Raw genomic sequence first — 15,321 nt, forward strand, 5'->3', positions numbered from 1 at the left:
GACTGGATCGAAGTTGAATGAAATAGCGAAACTGGAAACGTACAGAGATGTCATCGCTAAAGTACTCTGTGATCTCCCGTTACATTTGTGCAACTTCCGGAAGTGCCAAGTCTGTCGTGATGTGTCTAGCCTGTAAACAGAACTAATAGAAGTCTACGATGACCACGCTGTTGATGAAGTACAATTCCAGCAGTGGACAACGACGGATAGGTCGCAACTTCACACGGTGACTATGCATTTGTCGAAAGCGTTTCTGAAAAAGTCACCAGACTAATTAGACATGATTTCATTGCAAAATCGCAGGCAGCTTTCTTGAAGCAGAAAAAAGTCTTAGTCGACGGGGAATTTGTGGTTATCGGAGACCTTTCAGAAAACTTTTCTTTTGTAGTGCAGGACACAGCCCAATGCTACAATCCACCCGTGGGTATATTACTACTAGAGGCGTAGTCGTGAAATATATATTGGGGGGGGGGCAAATGAAATTATATAATATGTTGACAATCCGTGACGCCGGAGGTACGAGGCTGCGCAGTTTAGCATATTTTACGGGGTTAAACTAAAACATCACACCAATACAATTGGCGTTTTTGTGAGTCGATTAGATTAGGTTTTGATTTGCTAGTACGATTTGGTATGATTTCGATTTGATTAGCTATGGTCCACAAATGTGAAATTTGATAAGTACGATTTGGTAAGATGGCTGCGATCACGGACACCGATCAGAAAAAAAAATTGTCTCTGCTAATTATTGATGACTTGTTAAAGACAAATGAAGGTTATCTACGCAAAAAAGGAAAAATGGTTGCCGTTAGAAACAATCTCCTATGTCCAACAAGTTCAAGTATTTTTTTGAAAAAACATGTAAAAAGTTTACTGAGAAAACCTAGGATCGAGGAATATATTGAAAAAACTGTAAATGAATAAAATTGCTTAGAGGTGATCTAACATTCTTGTGGACTATAAAGTTAACATTAAACACGTCAAATGCGTTTTAAAAAAAACATTTTTTATGGAGAAAAACAACAATAAGCATTAAAAATTACTTACGACGTCGAACATTCAGCCATTTTGAAAAAGTCAAATCTAATCGCCTAAACACCTCCTGGGACGATTAGGTCGATTTGCCTAATCAGTTGAGTTAAATCGTCTCACAAATGTAACGATTAGCATAATCAACTTGGTTCACAAATGCGTATAATAGCTAATCGGTCTAATCTAATCGGTTCACAAAAACGCCTAATGTTTATCATGTTTAATATGGAAGGGTATCGCTGCCAATATTAAATGCTCTGCTACAATGTCTTTTACATTGATTAAAAAGTACAATGTACAAAGTCCTATACCGGTAATGATAAAGTCAAAATACCCCTAAGGCAAGAGTTAAAGGTAAAACGTCAAATCTTAAGTGTTAAATGACAAATGTTTTGTGTAATGTCCAAATACGAAAATCCAGGCATCATGTTACATATTAATGAACAGCCCGTTCATTTCTGTTTGTAAATATGTTAATAGTTTCCTGGTACAATATCGTATTTTCATAATTCAAATCCAATAGATATCACATTATTAAAGGGGTATTCAAGTAAAAATCCATGGTCGAAATACGAAATTCCAGATACCTGATTGCTCTTTTCAAATATACAAATAACTTTCTGGCAAATTCATATTTGCTTAACTTTACAAAATAAGATTAAAGTTGAAGTGAAGGAAGGGTGGGGAGGGGTCTAAACGAAAATAAAGATACGGGGCTTAACAGGGGCGGATCTAGGAATTTTGTAAAGGGGGGAGGCGCAGCAAAATGATGGCACTGACCCTGGAGACGGGGCACGCCGTTACGAGGGGATTTTTTTTTTTTTTGGGGGGGGGGGGGTCCCCCAAGAAAATTATCCGTCATTTCCTTGCATCTGTAGCCATTCCAAGAGCTATTTGACTGATATTTTCGTCTAAGTACACGTTCGGAAATCGTTGAAAGAGAGCATTAAAATCGAGCAAAAAAGCCAGTTGAACATGCGACTCGAAAATTGTCAAGGCGAGCGAGGCATTATGATGGGAAAAAAGACCAATCTATTCCCTAGCCACTTCACTATTTAAGCCTTGTAACTTATACTTTGTACTGTCCACACATGAAACAATGCTACATCAAGTTGCACTCATGCGCGTCGGTGATGGACATGAGTGTATACGCCGCCGATTCCACAAGATGTCTGTCTATAGTCACTCTATAGGATAAGGGCACCGTCAGCTAAACAACAAGAATTCGTTTGAAAGTGGAAGCATTAATTAGACTAGACTGGTGTGTTTGAATCGATGGTTTGAGTCATTCGGCACAATGCTTATATATTGTTGGGGTTTTTTAATGGATGAAAGTTAATTAGGCTGTACTCTGTTTATAGAGACACCGGAAAGAGGGGGGGGGTGCTTAAAATATCAAAATACGGGTATTAATACGAAATTCCAGTTATTGTGTTATAAATTACTGGAAAGTATGTTCTTTGGCTCTTTGAATCGATCAATTATTTCCTGGCACATTCATGACTACGCACCGTCGTCTAGATAGTTTCTTATAGTGTGCCAGCTTGATTTACTGTTATCGTGCGGTGAATATCCTTATAGTGTGCTGGTTTATAGTGTGCCGGGTTTCCGTATATGTTAATAAGTCACGTGATATCCTATATTTGCATATGAAAGTTGGTGCAATGCGAAAGATGATATGCAGAAAGCGCGAAGGACAAATTTAAAAATCAGTAAAAAAAATTCCGAAAGTTGATTTCCCTCATGCTATGGTGTGGATCACAGGTCAGTCGTCTATGTTCTAATAGAGTAGCCCCTGTCACCTGTGGGCACGCTGATTCAGGAAATACGGGTTAGTCCTCAAATTAAATTTTCGAAATGAAATGAAATGGAGTGTAACGTCCTAACTTTCTGCACTGACTGAGCTTATGAAGACCTTTTTTATCTGGGCACTACAGTCTACGCTCAATTCGAATTCCAACTGTCAAGAGTTATTTTACGACGTGCACGCCAATGTATACACGGGACCTCGCATTTTCGTCCCATCCGAACGACTAGACACTATTCCTTGTTCGCCCCCAGCCCTGCATCGCTGATAGGGGGAAACCACGCCAACACCGGGGGCGAACATATGATCCTCAGATTAGCAAGCAGCGTCTTACTCACTGAGCCATAGCGGCCCTGGAACAGCATCAGTCGTTTGTGTGTTCCACAGTTCCACATCCAATGTGTTAAAACAAACGGAGATTTCACTAAATATATTTAAAAACATTATGAAGCATAGTGCTCATTATATAAGATAAATATAGAGATAATCTAAAAAGGCTTGTACATGATTTAATAACATCCAGAAAACCTCATAAAGAAGCTACATTTATGTTCAGAATTCAGCTGCCAGATTACTCACTGAGAAAGGACGATTTGACAGCATCTATGCCACGTTATCATCATTACATTGTCTACCAGTTAAACAGCGAATTCATTTCAAGATAGTACTTTATACTAAAAGCCGAAATTTAAGTTCACCTGATAAACACTTATTAAAGATCCCTCGTGTAACACTTGAGACTGGAAAACGTGCATTTTCATACTCAGCGCCGTTTCTTTGGAATCAGCTCCCATCGTATACGTCTAGTCATCTCTTTCTGTTTTTAAGAACAAACTGAAAACTTTCCTTTTTGAAGGTCCTTTTGATATTGACATCGAGAACAAATCTAGTGAACCCGAAGCGCATTAGAAACTGTGAAAACAGTGTTTATGCACTATACTATGGCGCAATATTAGATTCAAAATTCTAACATGCTATCGACTAATTTCTTACTTCCATTCATGTAATTTCTAACTTCCATTCATGTAATTTCTAAATTAAGACAATGTATAATCCAACTTCTTTATTTGTTCAATGTAAATTTTAATTCTGTTTCATCTTATTTCTATTATTAAGACGAAAAATGTCTACTTTATTGTCGCTTTACATGTTAGAATTTTGATACTTCTACCTAGCAACCGTCATTATGACGTCGTTTGGTGTCGCCACCGTGTGCTCAATTTGGCGATTGAGCACCACTCGGCAAACCTCAACAGATTCCAGTACCCTACATCTAATCTCGGCTGTATGACCAAGTCCGCCATTAGAAACTAAATGAAATGAAATGAAATGGGGTTTAACGTCCTACTGTTTTGCTCCGAACTGGGTTAATGAAGACGGGCATACGCCATACAGTGTGCTATGAGGGAAATTTTGCCCGGACAGCGGCATTACGGCCTACTCTTATATCGAATTCCAACTGCCAAGGGATCTTTTACGTGCACGCCAATGTGTACACGGGACCTCGGTTTTTCGTCTCATCCGAATGACTAGACAGCTGTCCTTGTCAGGCCCTCCGTCCTGCATCACTGACAAAGGGAAACCACGCCGGAAAATCTGGATGAACTTTCTCGGCCAATGCAGGGATCGAACACCCGACCTCCAGGCTAGCGAGCCAGCGCCTTACCCACTTAGCCACCGTGATCCCCCCCCATTAGAACTACTTTCAAGTTCCCGGATTACAATGGCGTTGTCCATGACGACTAATGACGTCATTGATGACGACGTATTTGAAAAATGTTTTATCATACAAAATTTGCAAAGTTTGAAGCTGTTTTTCTTTCAAGTTTATCCGATTTTCTTTAAACAAGGACAAATTTGCACTGAAAATTCTACACACTCTTCGAACGACGCAATTTTGAGAACTTCTTTCTAAACGCGGGCAAGTTTCCCTTATAAGTAAACCGGTGCCGCATCGCAAATGTATAGGCGTAGGTGCATATCACTTACTGTCATACAGCCGAGGCTTGATGTAAGGTTCCGGAATCTGCCAAGGTTTGCCGAGTGGATTGAGCACCCGATCGGGACCATTCTGTTGATACAAACGACTCGCTCTTCGTCTGGTTGAATGGGTTGGCGGAGTGTTAAAATTGAATACATGGAGAGAAATTAAATGGGGTTTAACGCCCTACTGTTCTGCTCCTATGCTGGGCTAATGAAGACGGGCATACGCCATACAGTGTGCTATGAGGGAAATTTTGCCCTGGCAGCGGCACTATCGCCTACTCTTATATCGAATTCCAACTGCCAAGGGATCTTTTACGTGCATTCCAATGTATACATGGGACCTCGGTTTTTCGTCTCATCCGAAGGACTTGACAGCTGTCCTTGTCAGGCCCTCCGTCCTGCATCACTGACAAGGGGGAACCACGCCGGAAAATCTGGATGAACTTTCTCTGCCAGTGCAGGGATCGAAAACCCGACCTCCAGGCTAGCGAGCCAGCGTCTTACCCACTTAGCCACGTGATCCCCATACATCGAGAGAGAGAGAGAGATGGGGTTTAGCGTCCACGCGACACAAGCTAAGTCATTTCGGGACTAACATATGGCTCAATTTTATTTCAATAATTCGCTTGCGCGTAGGGTCTTTAGCAGTGGGTGGAACCTGAAGGACTCGGAGAAAACCAATGAGATGGACAGGCGAACATACTCCTTGGCACGTACAACCGGGAAATCGAAACCACACCAGTTGACTCGATAACAGACCTTATGATACAGCGCGCACGTGCTAACCATTCGGCCATCCAACCCCCCAAACAGCATCGAACGTGATATGGTTTACAAATATAAGCTAAACAGCATTTTCTAATTTTTATTTAAAGCAAGTGCAGGATTTGGAGAATTTTATTTGATTTTTTTTTTTTTTACAATTGAGCCAATTAATATTTATATATACTGTACGGTCTATATTAACACAGGGTACAATTTTATGGATACACAATTACTGAGTTTAATACTAAGCGACGTTTCGACGAGGATACACTCGTCATTATCTAGCCCGTCTCTCACTCTCACTCTCTCTCTCAGCAAATTTCAGCACTCTGTCCAACCTTCAAAACGACGAAGGACGAGTCGTTTATGTATTGTTTAATGGTCGAGAGCGAGACATTAAAGGAGCTAAGTCTCTAACTCAATATCATCCAAAATCTTCAACATTTAAAACACGAATTATTTGTCAATTTAAAACAACATTGATGCTGTGATCTTACCGGAAAAGGGTGGGCTTCTGATATCCAATATTTAAGACAAAATAAATATTTTACCATTGGTACACGAATCGTGTACCATAATGCGTTTCAGCCCCAGTTCTAGCAAGAGGCTAGAGGAACGAGGCTAGACATATTGCACCAAACCAAACGGCTTATGTAGACTGGAATAACCAGACGCTAGGAATTTGCACTCGATTGAGACTGCTGGCTTATTTCACGGAACATAACTGATTTAAAATTAGAGTAAAAACGGAAACGATTGAATGTAAATCAGTTTATATACATTCATATTACGGTATTATATGAGTTGCGACCCAATATTTGCCATTTAGCTCCTTTAAGTAATATATTGTAACAACATGAGGGCCGTGAGGCCCGAATGTTTTTATAATATATTACGCAATGTCTTAAGCTCGAGACCATTAAACAACTTAAAATACAGACACTTGCACGTGCTTTGCAATGAAATACGTCACTCGAGTTCAATATTTTACCAAGTTACGCTTGGCACATTGCCCGTACGATTATTTGAAATAATGGTACGCCAACATCAAAGGATGACGTCACACCTGTATTTTAAATCAACTTAAAATACAGATGTGACGTCACCCTTTGATGTTGGCGTACCATTATTTCAAATAATCGTACGGGCAACTTGCCAATCGTACCTTTTTTAATTGTCACATATTAGACTCGAGTGACGTATTTCACTGTAAACGCACGTGCGGAGTGTCTGTATTTTAAGATGTTTAATGGTCTCGAGCTGAGACATTGCGTAATATATTGTAAAAACACTCGGACCTGACGGTCCTCTTGTTGTTACAATATATTACTTAATGTCTCGCTCTCGACCATTAAACAATACATAATGGTCCCGACCAGGTGCGCAATCACCAAATGAGCACGCAGTGGCGACACCAAACGACTTTATAATGATGGTTGCTAGGTAGAATGTAAAAATTCTAAATTCGTTGATGTTGATGCTAAACGTGTAAAGCATCAATGAAGAAGACGTTTTTCGTCTAAATAATAGAAATAGGATGAAATAGAATTAAAATTTACACTGAACAAATAAAGAAGTTGGATTATACATTGTCTTAATTTAAAAGTTACATGAATAGAAGTTAGAAATTACATGAATAGAAGTTAAAAAATACATGAACAGAAGTTAGAAGTTAGACGAAAGCATTTTAGAATTTTGAATCTAATATACCGCCATACTATACAAATACTGATATTATTATTATTATATATATATATATATATATATATATATATATATATATATATATATACATGTATACACACACACACCCATACAAGCGCGCGTCTAGTCATCTGTTTTAAGAACAAACTGAAAACTTTGCTTTTTGAAGGTCCTTTGTGATATTGACATCGAGAACAAATCTAGTGAACCCGAAGCGCATAAAGAAACTGTCAAAACAGTGTTAATGCACTATACAAATACTGATACACATACACACACTAGTTCTCCTTCGTTTTATATTCCGTCAAAAATAAAACTGTTGATTTCATACATTTAAAAGTGACACAACAGCTTAATCCAATTCAATATGTATACTATATTTTGACATAATTCAGAGACTGAACTTCTTAAACATCAGACACGATTTAACATTGCTTCGTGTTATTACTTATAGTCCTACAGTCAACGAAAACGAAGCTCGTCCCCTGATCTAAAGAATAACGAAGCCGACTGAACGGCGGCCGTTCTTAATATATGTTACATTATGCCTAGGCCCCACTGGGCATTGTTTGCCTTGGTGATGTACTTGCGATGGAAATTGGCGAGCCTGTTTTCTCGACAATGCAAGCTTTGAAATTTTTCGCAGTTCTCGCTGGGACTGTCGATGGCTCCAGGTGACTCGCGATGCCCCCGGAGTTTGCCTTGGACACCGTGGAACTTGTTCCCGATGCCATCCGAGGCTCATAAATTTCCAAGGTAAGAAATATGCCCAGTGGGACCTAAGCATAACATTATGTGGCGTAGAAAATCAGAACCATAAAGACGAAGCAAAATTTTAAATGATCATGATAGTTTCTGAGATTTAGTCAAGTGTCTACTCCAGTGCAGAGGCGTAGCCGTGAAATATATATTGGGGGGGGGGGGGTGCGCAAATGAAATTATATAAAATGTTGACAATCTGTGACGCCGATGTAGCACGATAGAAAGAGTGGGGGCGGGGGGGGGGGGGGGGAGGTGAGTTTCAGTCTTCTGTAAACACTGTTTTAGCATATTTTACGGGGTTAAACTAAAACATCTCACTAATACAATGTTGATCATGTTTAAATCAGGGGGATCCAAATGAAACAAAACTTGATCACATAACTTTAAGTAATGAGGATGCATGACAATCACCTTGTTAACTACAATACTGTATACATCATACACATTGACATTTACAAGAAACGTGTATAGATATTTAAAATATTTTGTACATTTTGTGTATTATAAATGGATTTCAAAAAGTAACCATAAGTGTTTGTGTTTTAATTTGTACATTGTTTTATACCAATAGAATCTTAACTAATCCTAATAATTGTTGTAAATATGTAAATTTTTGGGGAGTCCAAGTATATTCAGACCCCCCCCCCCCCCCGAAAAACAATTGAGGGGGACGGACCCAACCACCCCCACCCCCTCCCCATGTGTGACGCCCATGCTCCAGTGTTATACATTGATTTATAACCGTAAAGACCGTTATATTATTCACTGTTCTCTCCAACCAAAAAAGATTCATCATTTCCAGTCCAGACAATGCAGACTATAGTGTGTACTGGGTATTGGTCTCAGATCCTGATCAGGTGTTTCATCAAAGCCATATGATTTTCGTGTTCCATTACAACAGATGAACATAAGACATTAAATAAGATAAAGTAATCAGCAACAAACTTGACTTCACTATTCCACCATCTAAAATGTAATAAAACATACCATGGTTTTAATTATTAGAGAATTAGAAGAGAGAAAAAAGAAAATGTAAACCAAAAGTAAAAGAAAAAAAAGAACTAGTATTTAGGGAAAACATGTTTCGTGGAATGTAATAATGAATCATGGTTAGCACATTTGAATATAAGCAACAGCTTTTTTAGTCCGATATCCTGTCATATCCCCTGTTCGTTAATGTGTTTACAATTTCGACCTATTTTTCAGAACAAAGCCTTGTAGGTATGGTACTTGAATAGTGCTTATTCATTCTGTTAAAATCAAGTTGGTGAGAAGGAGCACCTTGAAAGGTGAAATTTAGATTTTTTCACCATTTAGACCTATTCCCCAAGTCCACTTGGTATGTTGCTCTCTAATAGGGACATATACATCTACATAATGGCGCCACTTACAAAAATGTATAATTTGCCACCAATTCAAAAATGACCACAAGTTGATCGCCAGACATTCGTAAGAGCCCGTGAGCATCCGCGGTCGTAAATGGGGTGTTGCTTCTATTTATAAGTCTCGGTTAAGTCCACGGGACTTTGTTTTTCACGAACAGCTAGTCTTATTTTAACTATATAAGTTTGGAATTACCACACTTGACGCCGAAGTTTTCCAGGATATCATTTAATTTTCGATCGATATATTCAATATCACAACCATTTTCTTCCAGACATTTTCTAGCGATTGAAAGACTCCTGTAAAAAAAAATAACATATCGGTAAACTATGAAGTAAACGGCCATCATGACTGTCATATTTCAGAGTACTGCAATGTCGTATGTTCCGAAGATGACAGAACAATTTCTGAACTAATTCTAGAAAGCGTTAGCTGCCGTAGACCATAATATGCTGTAAAATATTTGCATCTCTCTCTCAATACCGTATTTATCAGATACCAATAACGATTGTTGTGCCAGCAAAACAGAAATGTCGGGAACCAATGTGATACAATTTATTTTAAATTAGGAGATATTTTCCCTGTCGCAAACACAAAACAATGGCCAAATTGAAAAGTTAACTCACTGGCAAACAGTATCTCTATTAAGGTTAGGCACATTGGGTATACATTTCAGATTGCTGAAGAAGCCACACTCGTCTGCTGTGGTGAAATATAACTGAAAAACTAAAAAATAAAACGAGTACCGGCAGTGGCGAACAGGCCAGGTTGTCGGCTTTCCCAATGGCAAGTGGGCCGCTGAGGAAGTGGGTCCCCTTAGACATTAGACAATATATTTAAAATATAAATTATCAAAAAATATAAAGAAACCAAAATCGGAAAAAATTCTAATTACATCTTTTTGTTTGCACTGACATATTTTTTGACAATTTTATTAATTTTATTCATTTTAAAAATTAAATGATAGAATTGTATTGGTGGGCGGGCCCAGTATGGTTCACCGGCAATATTAAGATATAAGGAAAAAACCGGTAAAATAAATTAACAAATAAATGTTTTCAAAATTAAAATCAACAAAAGAAGAGTTAAAACGAATGGAGGTGAAGACGGAGTCAGGTCATAGGGGGTACGCTATGAAATTGCGTAGCAAAAGGTTAGCCAAACTTCATCTTAAAGTTGCTTCATAATGGCGTATCGGGAAGATTGGGCCAAGCCTCCTGGTCTCTAAAACATGCTGCCTTTTATATTGGTGGTGGCGTTGGTTGGGTGTATTGATTTGTTTTTAGTTGTGGATGTGCGGGGGGGGGGGGTACAAGAAGCGCACAATTGCTGACTAATACTATAAAAACTTTCTGCACAAGTCACGGTATCAATCTGTTTCACAGTGGATGTATCGCCGTTGACCATATAACTGGACGCCATAACAAAATTGGTGAGTACGTCATATTCACCGATTTCACTTTTATATTCAACCTTATTCTATTTGTAGGTGAACAAAGTTTTGAAGAAACTTCCATCACTTGGTGACATTATAAGTTTGATTTACTTACCTAAGAATATTAGTAAACTAACTGTCTTCATTTTGACTTCTGTATTTAATTGATTAATTAAATCAAATAGGAAGAGCGAGCGAAAATGTACTCAAATGAGAAAACTGTTATTGTAGATCAATTTTATATTGTCCAGTTGTTTTCTTATGCAGGATATTAAATCACGTCTCTTGTTAGTGAACTCGTTCCAGTGATGCTCTTTATGTGCGTTTAATATCTACTGTACAATGATCTAGTTATCTGATGTATAATGTTGATACTGTTATGTGACGATGGTATGGGAAGGAAATAAAGAAACCCGTCATCATCCGGTAAGATACAGCCTAAACGAGTTCATAAATTGTTATAGTACTGAAATTATACTTAGCACAGTTGTATATAATTTACTATAAAATGAGATTATCATACGCCCTGGGGAGGAATAACCCTTGATCTCTTTTTAGAACTGGTCTATGTCTTCGTCGTATACGGATGGCTCTGTGTAATAGCCCGTAATACTCCTCGATAGCGCTTTAACATCTATTATGACCATTGGACCTTGTGACTGGGATTGGACTTTAAGTGTTCAGCTACAACCGAGTTGTTTGTCATTGTTTTCGACCTGTGGCCGTATATCTTTTGTTTAAAGGAGCTAAATCTCAAACTAAATATATCCATAACATACAAAATTAAAAACACGAATTAGAATTCATATTGGTCCATATGAATCAATACTGGTGTTGTTTGTTGCCCTGAAAACATGGGATCCTAATATCCAATATTAATACCGCAATAACCATTTTTAAAAACACTAAACGACGTCGTGTACTCTGTACTGTATAAAATATCCATTTTAAATGTAGTTTAACTCTTTTTTTTCTGTTAATCGATGTTATTGGGGTTTTTTTTTTTGTTGGTTTTTTTTGTTGTTTATTTCTTTGGATTTTTTTGTGGGGGGGGGGGGGGAGAAAATGTGTTAAAAATGTGAATTATTTTCTCAAATTACGTGTTTTACGTATTTCTATTGAAAATTCATTATTAAACAGGAAATCTCCGTGAAGTCTAGGGATAAAATGTTTTATTCCATTCTATAATGGACTAATGGGCCTAGACAACTTACTCCGACGTAAGAAATAATTATCCAACACGCTGAAGCTGAATTTTAAAATCAAGAGGACAGCATATGACAGCGTGTGCCCAACGAATTTTTTTAGCGTTCTTTACTTATGCGGAAATCATGCACAACGTTAGTCTAACTTATGCCTAACTTATGCATAGCGTGTTGGAGCGTATTTCGAGGACCACGTGACGTCAGATATAAAAGCGGAGTAAAGCCGTATATATAGATATGCCCGGCGCCATACATATGAAAAATACATTTTTTGAATTTTTGTCAAATTCGATTTTTGGCACATTTCGCCTCTATAACAAGTTCGTGTTTGAAAAATTTAAAAAGAAATTATTTATTCCCTCACCACTAAAATACACTGATTACGAAATATCGCTCTCCGAAACTTCTTGGTTTCTTTTGCAATTTGCTTGGGGTAAGACGTTATCACTCCCCGTCTATGTATAAATAAAATCAATCTGTCTAATATATAATACAAACCACACAAATTTAACAGATACAAATGCATGTTATTCCACAGGTAGACAGACAGGGCCCCCTTTGAATATTTGCGCCCCATCTCCAATGAAAACAATCATGTTGTTCTGATACTGTTCTTAACCAGTATCAAACATATATCGTACCTGAGATTTGTTACAAATCGCCTCTAGCATGTTCCACACAACCCAACATTTATCGGCACCGGGATTAAGTGTATATATCTTTGTTTCTAACGCTTATTGGGAATATGTCACGGAAACTACAATAAAAAACTTGTTTACAAAAACATTCTAAAGAGTGAAAACTGACATATTTCAAGCTTTACTGTATTTAAAGAAATAATTTAGATCAGCCGGCTGAAACTCCATCTCCGTTATTTGTTCATTTTTCAGGTATAGTGCCCGTTTCCACCGAAAATGATATCGCAAACAAGTGTTCAATCTATGAATGCATAGATTCCTACAAAATGTTTCTTTAGTCAAGTGAAACAAGAAATTCATAACTATGCGAGGGCGGGGTGAGTAAATTCGTGGTAACAAGTCTGAATAGGCTAATGGGACAATAGAAAAAGTTCGCCTTGATGTTGACAAATACGTTAGACGATATGAACACCAACTAAAAAGATATATAATGTGATTCAGCTGCTATGTCAGAAGTACGTTGCCTATAGGTTAGAAATAAGTTACGTGTACGCTGCTCAATTGCCCTGCTGGTAGCCGACGTATGCCAACTTATGAGTAACTTGCATGTAACGTGCGTGAATGCGATTATTAGATGTGACACTATCCTGTGTCGCGGTACCAAAAAGGAATTAGATGTGACACTATGGGGACAGATGATCGTCTAGGACCTGCTTGGACTTCACGTTGTTGGATGAATTATTTCAATCATCAATTAATTGACCCTGGAACACCGTTTATGTTGTTACTAAGTTTATCTAACTAATACAGCAAACTACAAAGGTTACATACACGAAACTACAATATCTATGATAGTTACTTTTTGAGTTATTAAATTATCCACGGTCTGAGTTTAATATCCTTTCCAACTCAGACCTAACGGCTTAAACGTGGCAAGAGGCACATACTTCTTGATAGTTCTACATACCGTTCGCGCTAGGATGATGTGTTCATCCTAGCCTCTAAGCTGAGGAGGCTATTGGTATGTTCCCCTTGAGCTCCGAATGATTGTCTGAGGTAAATCAAACCCGCTCTATAATACATAAAAGTATTATGCATCAGCTTTTTAGGGCGGGACAATTACAATTTTTGGTTAAGTGTTTCATGTAGGCACCGTTTAACGTCAACATTATTCTAGTTAATTGTACTAATCTGTGCCCGAGATGACTGGACGATAGTACCCTACTTTCCAGAAATGGGTATTGACATAGAATTTAATCTGCCCCATTAATAAAAATTAGCAGTACACTGAAAAAAAACTTGTGTTGGATCTCAACACAAGTACTTGTGTGAAAATTATTCTACACAAGTTATGTGTTGTTTTGCATTGCATTAACACAAACTTGTGTTCTTTTTAATGCATTAACACAAATCTTGTGTTTTTTCCATATAATTAACACAAGTAATGTGTACCGTCAACAAATATTTTTTTTTTAAATTTGAACTCCATACAAAGTCTTAATCCGGGGGTCCACAAGTAAGAGAAAAGTATTTTTTACTCAGACAATATAGCCAGACAGACTTGAATGCTAATTGGTGTTAAGATGTCTGTAGTTAAAATAAAGTTGGGCCCAATAAACTGGTAGATCAAAGGCCTGTTGAGCGCTCATGCCCGGTGTGATTTTAACAATTGACTCCAAATGCGTTGACAAGAAAATAAGTAAAACTATCATTGAATGTGATTGGTTGATAAAATCAACGTACTATAGGCTACATTTTGTCTGCGATATCATGTTGGTGGAAGCGGACATTAAATGAAGTGATTTCACACAATTCATTTAACAACGTGCTGAAATGATTTTAGAGCAGTGATATGTTTGACAAATGTAAGCTAATGGTCACATAGAATACAAGACCGCAGGTTTGTGAATATTTATATATAAAAAAAATAATACCATGTATGTAATTTAGCATCGATATTGTTTCTCTGTATAATATTAGTATTTCGTTTCCTTAAAAAAACTCCAACAATTTAAACCGGAAGTTCATGTTTATAAGATGGCGCGGTCAGGAAAAAAATTTCGGCATGTTATTATCAAATCTGTTCAATTTTTCTGAAATCATGCTTAATTAACATTAGTTGTTCGGCGCTACGATGTTGTTCAAATACTTACATTACAGAATCACATTATGACTAAGGCAGAAACGGCTCGACTTGAACCAGCAGGTAAGAATCTGTTTTGAAATTATATCTTGGGAGGTTGGATTGGCGTTGGAGACCCGATTGGCGGCCATTTTGATTCTTGTTTCATGATTTTTTATATTATAACGATTTTGCCAAGAGTAGACATAAACGCGGGCACAGACTAGAAAAAAAATCTTTTTACACTTTTGTGTTAGTTGAATTGTAATCTAATTTATGTTTAAAAAAAACAACCTTAAATCTAATAAGCAGATATTTTCCCCACACCCTCCGTTGTTCAACCTCAGTGAGTCTGTGTAATATTTAATATTAGGCCCCATTTTTGCCTGATTGTCACAGTTAATAAATAATGGAACTAGAATCAGCCTGTGGAAGTTTCTCTATAGTTTTATTATTTTTTCCAGTCAGTGATGATATGTGAC

At 37.6% G+C, this 15,321-nt stretch overlaps 1 long non-coding RNA gene across 1 annotated transcript; it reads right to left on the reverse strand.

Moving 5' to 3' along the window:
- Positions 1 to 6,761: 6,761 nt before the first annotated feature.
- LOC126826724 (uncharacterized) lies at positions 6,762 to 11,471 on the reverse strand. Its single transcript, XR_007682365.2, has 4 exons — positions 10,990 to 11,471; positions 10,066 to 10,165; positions 9,635 to 9,738; positions 6,762 to 9,022 (listed from the first exon to the last, which is right to left on the reverse strand). It is a non-coding gene; the product is annotated as an uncharacterized LOC126826724 (long non-coding RNA).
- Between the last annotated feature and the right edge of the window lie 3,850 nt (positions 11,472 to 15,321).

The sequence above is a fragment of the Patella vulgata genome, chromosome 7 (genome assembly GCF_932274485.2).
Source record: "Patella vulgata chromosome 7, xgPatVulg1.2, whole genome shotgun sequence".
NCBI classification, from domain to species: domain Eukaryota; kingdom Metazoa; phylum Mollusca; class Gastropoda; family Patellidae; genus Patella; species Patella vulgata.